Raw genomic sequence first — 15,777 nt, forward strand, 5'->3', positions numbered from 1 at the left:
ATCGTTGGAGTCGAAGTTGTATTGAGCGAGTTAGGGTCTTCGGAAGAATTAGGGTTTTTGAGAAAAGCCCTATTACGCGGGGCGAACCAAGGTGTTATGCATGATGTACCTAGGAGAAGGGACTACGCGAGGCGTATGTGGGAGGAACACGCATCGTAGGAGCGAGGATTTGGTCGGGTTCCGCGACCTCGTATGTAGGGCGTACGAGAAGGTACGCTGGGCGTACAAGGGTCATGTTGAAAACCCTAAGCCCAAGGGTTGTACCCTATATAAGCCTAATTTTTAGACTCCTTTTTCATTCTAAGTCAACCCCTACCCCCTAAAACCCTAGAAATCTTCATATATCATTCATGGTGACATTTTGAGCTTATGGAGTCCATTTTTTTTTTTTTTATGTTTGACCCATTTTTAAGACGATGAAGGTTTTTGCAAAGATGGGAATCAAGGAGAAGCTTATGGATATGGCTTTTGGTACTTATTCTCAGTTTGATGAAGGTATACAGCTTTGAACTTGATCTTTATTCACTTAGATCTACCATTTATGGGTTTTGGTTCATTTTGGTCCCAAGTATGAGATCTAGTGGTCTTGATTTCATTCCATGAGATTTGAGTAGCCCCTCTTAGTGTGTTTGAGGTTCAAGGTCCATAAAGTTGGTACCTTTAAAGTCTAAGAGCATCTATGTTGGAGTTTGAGTCATTTCTATGAAAGTAGAATGCTATTTGGTCTTTTGGGAGATGATAAATCACCAAGTCAGTGACTTTATGGATTTAGATGTTATTTGGACTCAAATCTGTGGTTAGGACTTATGGCTTAAAGCATTAAGTTCTTAATGGCAAAGTGGGATTAAGAGGGAAGTACTGTAACACTCTGTTTATTTATTTAATAAATGAATAAATTAAAGAACGCATAGTAAATCTAAAATAAATAATTATTTGTTGAAGGTTGGTCTCGAGGAGCTAACTGTCACACTTCAAGAGATTGGGGTTAAAAGTGAAAAATACAGACTTAATTTATAAGTAGTAATGACAGCGGGGAATAAATTGTAACTTCTGGGACTTTATTTGAAGTGATTTTAGAGGCTTAGGGTTGTATTGTAAATTAAGGGTCTTATTTTGTAAGGAATTATGGAAGGGAGGGCTAAAATGTATGTTTTGGATTTCATTTGAAAAAGAATTGAGGGGCAAGGAGTAATTTTGTCATTATGGTTCAAAGTTTTAAGGGAGCCGGTATATATGGTAATAGCAACCAGCAAACCCTAACCCTAAGCACCCTAATCCTCCAACCGCCACCTTCTTTGCGTAGCCGCCACTCCCATCGGCTGTTCTTGTTCCGATCAACCAAAGACCATCGAGACCACTGCTTTCGGTGACACCTTGAATGACCGGAAGCACCGAGACCAGGTTTATGTGATATGAACGACAAAGGGTGAGCTGTGAAGTCAATGTCTAGTTATGAGCGGTGGAGGTCCAAGATAGCCTAGTCATTGTTGTTGTTTGGATGTTGGTCGACCACCTCCCTACTGTATTATTCATCTCCTTCTACGCTTCTACCCGGCTCCACGACGCTGTGGGATCCAGATGAATATTCCATCATTTTATGCATGTTTTCTTCACGCCACCGCAGGGATAGCTGGGGCTGGTGCGTATTCGAAGATGGATTTGTGAGTTTTGTTGCTATGGGTGTGTGTTTCTTGGTTGAGAATTGTTGGGTTTTGAGCAATCTAACACTTACTAAGTGTGCATGCAACCCTAATAAACCTTGGATCTATGTTTGTCTAAATACATGCAAAATAATAATTTTCCAAGGTTTATAACCTATCTAACATGGCATGGGGAACATTTCAACATAAAAGAGTTAGAAGAGATTACATACCTTTTGGTGAGTTTGGTTCTAAGGAGTTTGAGGGCCAAGCACCAATAGTGTGAATGCCTCAAATGGAATCACAAACACCACAAACTCTTGGAAAACTTTGAGAGAGTATACACCTTGTATAAAATCGGCCACACACATGCACACACACACTAGTTCACTAGTTTTCTCTTAGGCTCTATTTCATGCTCCATAAGCATGCTTATATAGTGTGCATGGTTAGGGTGAAACCCTAATAACCCATGCCTTTTCCTTTTCCAAGGATCCATGGGTTAAAAGCTCCATGGATCATCCATGGACTTCCACATAAGCCTAGCCCATTAACAAATGAGTATTAGCCCACACTATATAAAACAAATAGCCCATAATTTAATTAGTATTCCTTTTAATCTCTAAATTAATTCATAATTAATTTAAGACTAAAACTAATTAAATAACGTAACTTCATATTAATATATTATAACTCATAATATATTAATAAACATATGTGTATAACTCACATAAAATTATCCACAATAGTTTGGATGAGATGCAACCCAAATGGACCATGCTGGTCGGGTCAAGTATATACCAAATAAGTTATGGACTTAGACACCTTATCCAACAGACTCCCACTTGGATAAGTCTAATAACTATATTTTCCTATAACTTCAGGAACCAACCAACAATCGTAGCTCTCGAAAACTCCCTCGAACAATGAAGACTCTGTCGAACTATGAAGCGCCATTTTAGATAAGTGATCACATAATCCTCTGTTCTCATGATATCAGCCGGACAAACACATGGAACTATGTCTTGCTTATTGTCTAGCAGTTGTTTCTCGATTTTTCGATTTGTTTGACGAAGAACTTCACTGAACACATCGGTTTAGTTCTGACCAGGCCTGGTACATGGGTCAACACAAAATCATCGAGGGGCCCAGATATCGCTTCTATTTCTAGAAGGAACAGATAAACTTCGACTGATATGCTTGTTCTACTACTTATTGAATTGTACACAAAGGCACGTTTTATAACATCAAGTTACTGATGCGTTTACATGCAATCAATGCACAACCAACTCATAGGTAACAACTCATATCTCTAGGTTTAAAGATTTATATGATGTTATCGTCTCACGATCACTCGAGATAAATTCCATGAAGTGATACAAGTGAGCGTGGGTTTATACCAATACTCATAACTTATGAGTACTCATGAATGTTGCAGCAATCATTGCCATGTCTAAACACCTTTAAGGCATCTACAAACCCAATTCATGACAATCTTGATTCATACCTACTTCCGACGTATGATCGATTGTGGAGGTTTGAATAAATTAATTATTCTGGAAGTCAAAACATGCAAAACTGAAACAATAGTAAATAATTGACAATGATAGTAACACTTTACTCATAAATAAATCACAAATTTTATTCATCATCAAACGTCGATTACATTTTACAAGTTTCAGGAAAACTATCTAATCTGTAAAACTAATATCGTCCCTCAGACCGATGCGTCTCGCATGCTGAAAATGCTTAACCCTCGTCAGTCCCTTCGTAAGGGGATCTGCAGGATTCTCATCCGACGATATCCTCCTTGTCACAAGGAGTCCTTCTTCAATCTTGTGTCTTATGAAGTGATATTTTCTGTCAATGTGTCGGGATCTGCCATGATCTCTTGGTTCCTTGGCTAAGGTAACCGCACTATTGTTGTCACAGAAAATCTCTATAGGTTCCTTAATAGCTGGTACAACTCCAAGGTCTCCGATGAATTTCTTTAGCCATATCGCCTCCTTCGCTGCTTCACTCGCTGCTATATACTCTGATTCACAAGTCGAATCAGCCACCGTCTCCTGCTTGGAACTCTTCCAAGAAATTGCCCCTCCATTTAAGGTAAAGATCCAGCCCGACTGAGAGCGGAAATTATCCCTATCAGTCTGAAAACCAGCATCACTATACCCTAATATTCTCAAGTCATAACTGCCACCAAGGGTAAGGATCCAATCCTTAGTCCTCCGCAGGTACTTGAGAATGTTCTTTACCACGGTCCAATGAGCCTTGCCAGGGTTCCCCTGATACCTGCTGACCATGCTCAAAGCAAATGCCACATCAGGGCGGGTACAAGTCATAGCATACATGATCGAGCCAACTGCGGAAGCATATGGTAATTGGCTCATCTCAGCTATCTCTGCCTCTGTACTCGGACTCTGAGTCTTACTCAGTTTGGTATTGCTTTGGATCGGTAAATCTCCTTTCTTGGAATTCTCCATGTTGAACCTTTTCAACACCTTATCCAAGTAGATACTCTGACTAAGTCCAATTAGTCTTCTACTCCTTTCTCTTAATATCCTTATCCCTAGGATATAGGTAGCCTCCCTTAGGTCCTTCATAGCAAAGCACTTCCCAAGCCAGGACTTAACCTCTTGCAAGGTTGGGATGTCATTTCCTATGAGTAGTATGTCATCCACATACAGTACCAAGAAGCTAACTATACTCCCACTAGCTCTGACATACACGCAAGACTCATCTTCGCTTCTCAAGAAGCCAAGCTCTTTTACCTTCTCATCAAAACAAAGATTCCAGCTACGAGATGCTTGTTTTAATCCATAAATGGATTTCTCAAGCTTGCATACTCTATTAGGGTACTCTGCATTGACAAAACCCTCTGGCTGATTCATGTACACATCCTCAGCCAACTTTCCATTAAGGAAAGCGGTTTTGACATCCATTTGCCATATTTCATAATCATGAAATGCTGCAATGGCTAACATAACCCTAATAGACTTAATCTTTGCTACCGGCGAAAAGGTTTCATCATAATCAACACCTTGAGTTTGAGTAAAACCCTTCGCAACCAGTCGAGCCTTATAAGTATGCACTTTTCCTTCCATGTCTGTCTTCTTCTTGAAGATCCATTTGCACCCGACTGTTTTACGGCCTGGTACATTGTCAACCAAGTTCCAAACTTGATTGTCATACATGGACTGTATCTCGTTGTCCATAGCCTCCTTCCATTTAGCAGACTCCGGGCCTGCCATGGCTTCCTTAACACTGCTAGGTTCATCCAAATTTACTAGTGTACTATCACTAATAAACGTATCACCTTCCGTAGTAATATGAAAACCATAATAAAATGAAGGTGTGTTCCTAACCCGTGTGGAACGCCTCGGAAGTACAGACTCGTCAGCTGGATCAACAGGATTTTCCTCCTCAGGTTGATTGCTTGTGTCTGAGGTTCCTTCACCAATTGATTCTTGAATTTCTTCAAGATCAATCTGCCTCCCACTGTCTCCTTGGCTTATAAATTCTTTCTCGCGAAAGATCCCTCTTCTCGCTATAAAGACCACATTCTCACTGGGTCTGTAGAAGAGGTAACCGAAGGATTTCTGTGGGTAGCCGATGAAAATACACCTTTCACTTCGGGGTTCAAGCTTATCATGAGTTTCGCGCCTCATGAAGACTTCGCAACCCCAAATTTTGATGTGGTCCAAATTGGGAACCTTCCCAGTCCACATCTCATGAGGTGTTTTGGTAACCTTCTTTGTAGGGACTAGATTAAGGATATGGGCGGCAGTCTCTAAGGCATACCCCCAAAAAGAGATTGGTAACGAAACTCGACTCATCATAGAGCGAACCATGTCCAACAAGGTTCGATAACGCCTCTCAGCTACACCATTCAGCTGTGGTGTCCTGGGAGGAGTCAATTGTGAGACAATCCCACACTCCTTAAGGTAGTCAAGGAACTCGGTACTAAGATACTCACCACCTCGATCGGATCGAAGCATCTTAATGTTCCTGCCCAATTGAAATTCTACTTCCTGCTTGAATTCCTTAAACCTTTCAAAGGTTTCAGACTTATTTTTGATTAAGTAGACATACCCATATCTACTAAAATCATCAATAAAAGTCACATAATACCGATTAGCATCCCTTGTGGCGGTTTTGAATGGCCCACATACATCAGTATGTATTAGGTCCAACAAACCTTCACCCCTCTCACAAGTTCCAGTGAAGGGTGATTTTGTCATTTTTCCAAGTAGACAAGATTCACAACTATCATCTTATTTGAGGTCAAATGATTCCAAGACTCCACTCTTTTGGAGTTGGCCTATGCGTTTCTTGTTTAATGTCCAAGACGACAATGCCACAATGATGCTTTATCAAGGCTAGTAGAAGAATCAATATACAACACATTATTTCCTAAGTTGTCCACAATCGACACAGTTTCATACACACCATCACAAGGTAATGCTTTAAAATAAAACACATTATTAAAGAAAGCATTAATACCACCACATTCATTATCAAACGAAAAGGTAAAACCTTGTTTGTACAAAGCATGAAAAGAAATAATATTCCTCGCCATTTCAGACGAGTACACACATTTATTCAAATCTAATTTTAACCCATTATTAAGCAACAAAGTATAAACTCCAATCTTGGAAACAGGTGAAGCCTTCCTATTCCCCATGATTAAGTTTATCTTCCCGTGCTCCACATCCTCACTTCTTCTTAGGCCCTGCAAATCAGAACATATGTGAATACCACATCCTGTATCAAGCACCCAAGAGTTAGAATATGTTGAGTAATTAGAGAATATAGTGTAAATACCTGCATAGGTGGGTTTCACTTTCCCATCCTTTAGATCCTGCAAGTACTTAGGGCAGTTTCGCTTCCAGTGTGCCTTTTCATGGCAATAAAAGCATTCAGCATCCTTGGGAATGGCAGAAGGAGTGACAGAACCGTTCTTAGTCTTTGATGAGGAGCCTTCAAGAGACTTTCCCTTGGTACCCTTCGAAGGGTGCTTCCTCTTTTTCCCTTTTCCTTGCCCAATAGCTAAAACAGGGGTAGAAGTTGGAGTAGGAGTAGTAGAGGTAACAACCGCTTTACCCTTAAGACCGGTTTCAGCGGTCTTCAAGAGTCCTTGAAGCTTGCTGAGGGTAACTTCCTCCTTGTTCATATGATATGTCATTCGAAAATGATCATAACAAGAAGGCAAGGAGTGCAAAATTATGTCAATTGCCAACTCCTCGGGGATGTTAACATTCAGCTTCAGCAAACGGTCCACATACCTTTGCATCTTTTGCATGTGGCCCGTGACGGATTCACCATCCTTCATGCGGGTAGTTATTATGGAGGAGATTATTTCATACCGCTCCTGACGAGCACTCTGATGGTACCTTTCCATCAGGTCTTGGTGCATCTCAACAGGGTAGAAATCTTCATACGACTTTTGGAGCTCGGCTGTCATCGTGGCCATCATGATACATGCCACCTTAGTAGCATCTCTTTCATGAGTCCTGAATTCAGCGATCTCCTCAGGAGTAATAGTAGACTCATCAAGTTCTTTTAACTCCTTATCGAGGACATATTCCTTGTCCTCGTAACGAGTAACCATCCTGATGTTCCTAATCCAATCCATGAAGTTGGAACCATCAAAGATGACCCTCCCACAAAGATTCATGAGAGAGAAAGAACCAGTTGGGTTAGAGCTTGAAGCATTAGTGTTGGAAGACATCTGAAAGAAGAAAGTAAGTTTAGATTAGATATTTAGGATCCTTAATAAGACACCCAAATGTAATATTAAGGCTAGGATCCAATCACAATATATTACACTTAGAAGAGGGATGCCGTAATCTAAGTAATAATATATTTGAAAGGTAGGTGAATGACGATTCACCAATTTCCACCATGAAAACGAAATGATTTATTAGGTTTAATTGGATTTGAAATTCCTAGATTCTTTTGAGATTCATTGAACTTTTCAATGGCATGTTTCAATCTCGATTGTGCCCTTCAAGTTTTGTGATTGGGATGCCGAGGATCACAAAACAAGGTGTGAATAACCATGCTAATTCACTTGGTACTCTTAATATTATCACCTAATCAATGTGCCGGTTAACCACACACGCTCCATTGATCTATGACAAACATTAAGTCACCCTTCGTGATCCTTACTAGTCCTAGTCAGTGTGCCGATTAACCACACACGCTCCACCAACGACTTGGTAAGGTACAAAGTGTGAATTCCATGGACTAGCACCATGTTCACATTTTTCCTAAAATAACTAAGATTGGGAATTAAATGAGTTTAGTTAGTTTATAATATTCATTATACTTTTAATGAGGATTTAAAGTCATTGTTCTACCCGTTCGGCTAACGACCCTCCACCGATCAAGCAAGCGGTGGGTGCGAGTATACACCCATTAAGTCACCATTTTATAGGCAACAACCTTATACCCACCTTATAGACCGGCTTCGTGAATGAGGCCTACTAAAGGTAAAACGACTTATTCTTATACATATATATAATAATTAACCATTAATGTTATAAATAGTATAAGGGTTGAATTTTAACTATTAAAACTCTAAGGTTTGGAATTAAAGTTTATTAAAGTGTGTGAAACTTTACAAATTCCAAAACTTGAGGGCAAGTTTTGTAACTTTGCAAAACTCTTCATTTCATAACTTATGAATTAAAGGTTCATAAAAATGAAGACTCTTCATTTTCATGTAACTTATGTGTTTTAAGTGTGTGTTAAATGAAAGTGACCTTTGGTAATCCATAACTTGAGGACAAATTATGGACTCCATTAAAACACATAAATGATAAAGAATTAATCCTAAACAATTCAGCAAATAATTCCTATCATTTTCTAAATTCATAAGAACATGAACATGATCATCAAAAATTCAAGAATTATATGAACACATAAAATCATGGAATTTTGATATATGCTATTGCAAATGGATTAGAACAACCATTACACCAACTAAAATAAGTTTTATAACACCAAAACAGTTTAGGGTAATGTTTCTAGTCCATTTCCAACAGCAAAAGTCGAGAATCTGCACTCTTTCGATCCTACTCGTCGAGTGCATGAACTTACTCGCCGAGTAGGTTGAAGTTTGCCTTGGACTCGTCGAGTCCCACCAATGGACTCAGCGAGTCCACCATGCTGACAGCAACGATTTCGACTTTTTTCACTATTTTGCATCAAGTATCAAACAAGCAAGCCTAGGCTCTGATACCACTGTTGGATTTTGAGCAATCTAACACTTCCTAAGTGTGCATGCAACCCTAATAAACCTTGGATCTATGTTTGTCTAAATACATGCAAAATAATAATTTTCCAAGGTTTATAACCTATCTAACATGGCATGGGGAACATTTCAACATAAAAGAGTTAGAAGAGATTACGTACCTTTTGGTGAGTTTGGTTCTAAGGAGTTTGAGGGCCAAGCACCAATAGTGTGAATGCCTCAAATGGAATCACAAACACCACAAACTCTTGGAAAACTTTGAGAGAGTATACACCTTGTATAAAATCGGCCACACACATGCACACACACACTAGTTTACTAGTTTTCTCTTAGGCTCTATTTCATGCTCCATAAGCATGCTTATATAGTGTGCATGGTTAGGGTGAAACCCTAATAACCCATGCCTTTTCCTTTTCCAAGGATCCATGGGTTAAAAGCTCCATGGATCATCCATGGACTTCCACATAAGCCTAGCCCATTAACAAATGAGTATTAGCCCACACTATATAAAACAAATAGCCCATAATTTAATTAGTATTCCTTTTAATCTCTAAATTAATTCATAATTAATTTAAGACTAAAACTAATTAAATAACGTAACTTCATATTAATATATTATAACTCATAATATATTAATAAACATATGTGTATAACTCTCATAAAATTATCCATAATAGTTTGGATGAGATGCAACCCAAATGGACCATGCCGGTCGGGTCAAGTATATACCAAATAAGTTATGGACTTAGACACCTTATCCAACAAGAATCAAGAGAACCATCGCGGTGGTGGATGTTATCACAAGAGTTGTTGCTGCCGCCGCCATGCGCCACCAGGCATGTGGTTGGCTTCCCTTTCCGAGCAAAAGATGTGAAGGTGGGTGTGTTGCAGTTGGTGAGTGTATGTGTGTATGGCTGGAATTCCCGAAAAAGACATCACCGCCACATGCCACCGCCGACCACCGCAAAGGTGGTTGCGTGTGTGTGTTTATTTAGTGTAGAATGTTTGTGTGTTTATTTTGGTATCTTTATTGTAAAGTGTAAATATCAAATTGAATAATGAAAGGAAAACTAAAAACCACTATCATGATTTTGTGGCTGCTGTCACCGGCCACCGTGTCGTGTGGCGGTGTGCTTTGATGGTGTTTTGACTTGTTTGGATGGTCGGACAATGGGACTAAGAAACCCTAATGGGCCCAATGAGGCTTAATGGGCTTAATAAACCCTAATGAGCTCAATAAAGCTTAGTGGACCTAAAATCCCAAATAGATGACTAATGGGCCTAGTGAAACCTTAATGAGTCTAATGAACCTTAATTAATCAAAAGACATATCAATTTGGCCTATTGGGCTAAATGGGGTTGGAAACCCTAATTAGGGTTTAGAAACCCTAATATTGAATTTATGGGCTTTGACTTATTAGGACCCACTTTTGGGCCTTTAGGAAGGAATTGTGTGATTAAGCCCAATCACACCATATGACTTATTTAGAAGAATGATGGAGTTAATGGATTAAGTTCTTAATGAGTTAAGTGAGAAAAACTTAACCCTAATTGTCATTTTATGTGAAAACCCTAATTTCACTTGGTTTTATTGTTGGGCTTTTTATTGGGCCTTGGTGATTGGGTTATTAATGGGCCATCTAAGATCAACCAAATGGACTAGAATAATTAATGGGGTTTGAGGTAAGGACAATATGAGGAATTCGGCCAAATTTGGAAAATTAGGCCATAGATGGGCCATAGTTGGCCCTTAATGATTATATAATATTGGACCATTAAACTATCAAAGGTTGGACTGGAATAAATGGTTGGGCCTTATGGTAAGACCTTATAAAGGTATGTGCCCAATTTGGATAATTAAGCCACTTGTTGGGCTTTGACTCATAGTTGACTTTTGGGCCTTTGGACTGGGCCTTGGGCTTGAATAAAGTTGACTTAGGGATAAAGTAGTATTTACCCCAAGTATGTATTTATGGTTATGTGTTAGGAACCCAATTATTAATTAGGTGATGTTTTGATATTGACAGTTCGGAAATCTGTCATCCAGCAGCTAAGGTTGGGTCTACGGGACTTTAGTAGTGTGAGGTGAGTTACCTTCCAATAGCGGTGGGTCTACGACCACAATGTCAACCCACCAGTAGGAGTTATATGTTAGATGATTGTCTTTGTGATGTTTATCTAGGTTTACTACTACCTGATATGTTATATGTTGGCATGATATGTTATATGTGATAGTGGTAATAGGGGGAGAATAGTCTCTAAGTTCGGTTGTTAGGACCGAAGGGTAGGTCGGACACCCCAGATGTGTCTGACAGTATGTTATGATATGTTTATATGTGATAGTGGTATTAGGAGGGGAATAGTCACTAAGTTTGGCTGTTAGGACCGAATATATGTCTGGCAATATGTTTATGTTATGATATATGTGATACTAGTAATAGGGGTGGAATAGTCCTCGAGGTTCGGTTATTAGCACCGAAGGGTAGGTCAGTACTCCAGAACGTCTTGGCATGGATAGGTCAGCACCCCGGAATGGCTTGACACTGGTAGGTCGGCACCCCAGAATGGTCATACCGGGTAGGTCGACACCGCAAAATTGCCCGACACTATGTATGCTATGTGATTGTATGGTATGTGGTATGATGGGGGGAATTCACTAAGCTTCATGCTTACGGTTTTCAGTTTTGGTTTCATGTACTTGTTTTTAAAGGAAATGAGTCAGCTTGATCGCAGCGCATCAAACTATGGGTTTCCACACATGAGATCTTTGGGATTACACTCTAATATTGTTTTATGATAACATGTTTTGATTACTTCTACTTTATTTTTGACATGAGATGATATTATGGATGATTTATTATATTGTTGGTTTATAATAACGTAATTAAAAATGAAATTTTTGGCCTGTATTTTTGGGATGTTACAAGTTGGTATCAGATCCTTGGTTTGACGGATTCGGGCACACTCTCGGGTGTGTCTGAATGCAAAATAAGGACTTGGTATGAGAATTTTCAAAAGTAAAACCCTTTCTATAAAAAGAAGTTTGAAAAGAGAAAAGAACTTTGAAAAGAACAGGGTGAGTGATGCGTGCAGTCAACTGAGCTCAAGTAAGTTTTCCCCAAGATACCCATACATGTTATGCTATGTTATGTTATGTTATGATATGCTTATGAGAACTGCATGCTAGATTAGGGCTAAGGATATAGGAAGGATGCCTTATATGCCTATTGTATGTGCTTGTAGACTTGCATGCTAGTACTGATCAGTTAGTGATAGGATAGCCTATTTAGGTCATACATGATTGTATGAGGCTTTGAATTTCATGTACAGAATGCTGATTAGAGGATAGAATGGTTTGATTGAATTATGAGGCTTAGATTTTTTTTCCATGGTTTGAATGCTGCTTTCTTTGTGCTTTGTGGGATTCTTAGTAATGTGATCTAGCTATTAAGTGAGTATGCTAAGTCACATGTGGCACAGGTTGGATAATCTTAAAGTGATAGATTTGACCCTATTGCGTAGCTCTTGTCTGAATCCAACCGTTCTAGGGATAAGTCTCTTACTCGAAGGATTATCTGATCTTTGTTTCATGTGGCTATATTCATAAGGTAGTTAGTTTACATTATTGGGAATATTTCAGTAGCTGAGGATTGGGGTGAGTATAGGAACCTAGGAAAGCCTAGGATATGTTTCAGTGGGTTAGTAGTGAGGCTCAATGAGAGTTGAGTGTACCAATTTCACAGAGTGACTTAGAGGATTCAGAAGCATTGTTGAGGAAAGTATAGATAGGTGTGGAAGGTTGCATTGGGCCTGTACTTCTGAAAGCACATGATCCATACTCGAATTGATGAGAGTCTTGGAGAATCTTATAAGTTTTGGGGAAGAGTTTGTGACCTGTTTTGGGGACATAGGATGTTTCAGTTGTTGCAACTTAGCTATTGGCAAGTGAGATAGTGAGCGTGATAGGGTTTCGGAACTTGAAAGATATGATTTCCAAGAGTGTGTAGATGCGAGATCGATTTGGGAGCACTTTGAAAAGAGAGAGTCGTGTAGGTGCATATAGTAGGGGGTCCAGGGGAGAGACCCAAGGCTTCCGATTATCGAATGAAAGTCCAACAGGGCCGGAGTCAGTGAAGCACGTGCGGCAAAGTGCACAAAGGAGTTGGTCATTCTAAGGGTTTCGGCTGATATAGGTGTGGCAGGGTTAATTATATTAGATGAAGGTGATCAGTATTCCTCCAGATGTTGCGGGTACATCATCTTCTACTGCTATTCGGTGGATATTGGGAGTATGTATTACTTTGGAATTGTGAATGAGTTTGGATAAGTTAGATCCGGGGTCGGTTTCCTACTAGTGTTTGGGTTTTTGAGGATCATATATGGCATCCTACATTCTGAAAAGTCCTTGATGAACCCATAGAGGGCCGCATATTGTAAAGTTGGTTCTGCATGTACCGTTATCATTCTTGTTCTTTTTCGGGATTTGTGTTGGAGTATTATTCAGAGAATATTGCGTCATGATTAGGGCGATAGTCCTCCAGTGAAGTCAGAGTTCAGTGATTCTATCATTTTTTTGTATATGGTCAAATTTGTCTATGGATGAACTTTGAAGTTCAAGGCACTACTATTGCTAAGATAGGATTAGTAGCACGAAGTCCTCAATGAATCTCCCATAGTAACCTAACAATCCCAAGAAGCTCTGAATCTCATATGGAGGCTTTGGGACCTCCCACCTCATCATGGCCTCCACTTTGGCTGGATTAACTGAAATCTTGTCCTAGTTGACAAGTTGCCCAAGAAACTGCATCTCGCACAACTAGAACTCACACTTGTTGAATATGGCCTACAAGCTCTCCTTCATAAGAGTATCCAATTCCTCCCTCAAGTGCTCCTCATGCTGCTCTTGAGTCTTGGAATAAACCAAGATGTCATCAATGAAAACTATCACACACTGATCCAATATCGGTCTACACACGAGGTTCATGAGATCCTTGAGTGCGGCAGGAGCGTTGGTGAGCCCCAAAGGCAACACCAAAAACTGATAATGACCATATCGTGTCCGAAAAGTAGTCTTCTACACATCCTCCTCTCGGACCCTCATCTGATGGTGACCCAAACGCATATCAATCTTGGAGAACCTAAATGCTCCCTAAAGTTGGTCAAAGAGGTCATCAATCTTCAGGAGTGGGTAACTCTTCTTCAACATTACCTTAGTCAACTCCCGGTAATCTATACACATCCGATGCGACTCGTCCTTCTTTTTCATGAATAGTATCGGGGCTCCCCAGGGCGAATTACTCGGTCTGATGAATCCCTTTTCTAACAGATCTTGTAGTTGTGTAGAAAACTCTTGCATTTCAAGAGAAGCCAACCGAAACGGTGCCTTGGCTATCGGAGCCACACCAAGGACCAGGTCGATCCTAAACTCTACCTACCTCTCCGGAGGTATTCCAGGCAGCTGCTTTGGAAATTCATCCGCATGGTCTCGTACAACTAACACATCACTCATTATCGCCTGAATTGCCTCTCATGTATCCATACGATAGACGCCATACCACGCACAACCCTGTTGGAGGTAGTGTCTAGCCCTCGCTGCTAAACATAAAGTTGGTCTGCGTTGTAGCCTCTCGCCCTGAATCACTAGCTCTGCCCTACCTAGGGTCCTGATCTGAACAAACTGCTGCACACAATCGATCACTGCCCCATTGGGGCTTAACCAATCCATCCATATAATAACCTTGTTCCCTCGCAATGGTTTGGGACCCAAAATTTACCAAGTAGCGCTCCTCGTACGACCTCATAACACAATCTCTTAAAACCTTTGACGCTTGCACTTACCAGTCGTTCGCAATCTCAATCTCAAGAGGGCAATCTATCATGCCCGAAGACTCAGGAAACCTCTTGCTAAGCGCAAGAGAGATAAATGATCGGATAGCACCCAAATCAAACAACACCTGGATCGGGATACCGTTCACATGGAATGATCCTAAACAAAACATATAGCATAAAACATCAATATCACAAGCGACATATGATAAAAGTTAGAGAAAAGAAACCATACTTGTCACAACATCGAGTGCAGCGCGTGCCTCCTTGGCTGTTAACTGGAAATCTCGACTCCTCACCACTAGAGCCTCTAAGTTTCACCTTCCGGCCATCTGTAACCCGTGTAGTCATTGGAGATTGCGCCACCTCTGGGGCTGTTGATGCCATTGTCAACCTGGGGGAGTTGGCCTTTTATGGCCCCTCTGATTTCAATGAAAGCAAATCATGTCTGACTTCTTAACAGTAGGGGCATGAGCAGTACAATCCCTGCCAAAATGTCTGGTCTTGCTGCACTTATAGCAGCCTGAACCTGGCCCAGTACGGCAAACTCCCCCGTGTCATCTACCGGATTTCCCACAGCGGTCCCGACCCTACTCACCTTTCGACCAAGCATCGAATCCCTTAGGTTTCTTCCCTGAAACTGTAACGTCTGTGCTTCTGGGCTTGCCATTTTTAGCAATGTAATAGTCTAGGTTAACCTTTGTAACCCAATTTGAAATAATAAGAACGTATTATTTGAGTATTATGTGTTTCATGCTTAATTGCTTAATTATGTGGTATGATTAATTAAGAATAAAATGAGCATCAAAATTTAAGTGTAAAATAAACTCGATATCTTTGGATAATGTTGTAGTAGTTGAAACGAGGTTTCCGAATATATATAGAATGCCCAAATCTGACTTCGTATGAGGAAGTTATGATTTTCTGAAGTTTTGACTTTGTAGTATGCAACGCGAATACTCGATTTGAGATCAAGCGGTTTTTTTGCCGAAACAATCTAAACTAGAATCAAAGCTCTTGTTGTTAGTAGCGAAACGATGAAAAGTTAGGTGA

This window comes from Lactuca saligna, chromosome 1 (genome assembly GCF_052625555.1).
Source record: "Lactuca saligna cultivar CGN05327 chromosome 1, ASM5262555v1, whole genome shotgun sequence".
Classification (NCBI taxonomy): Eukaryota; Viridiplantae; Streptophyta; class Magnoliopsida; order Asterales; family Asteraceae; genus Lactuca; species Lactuca saligna.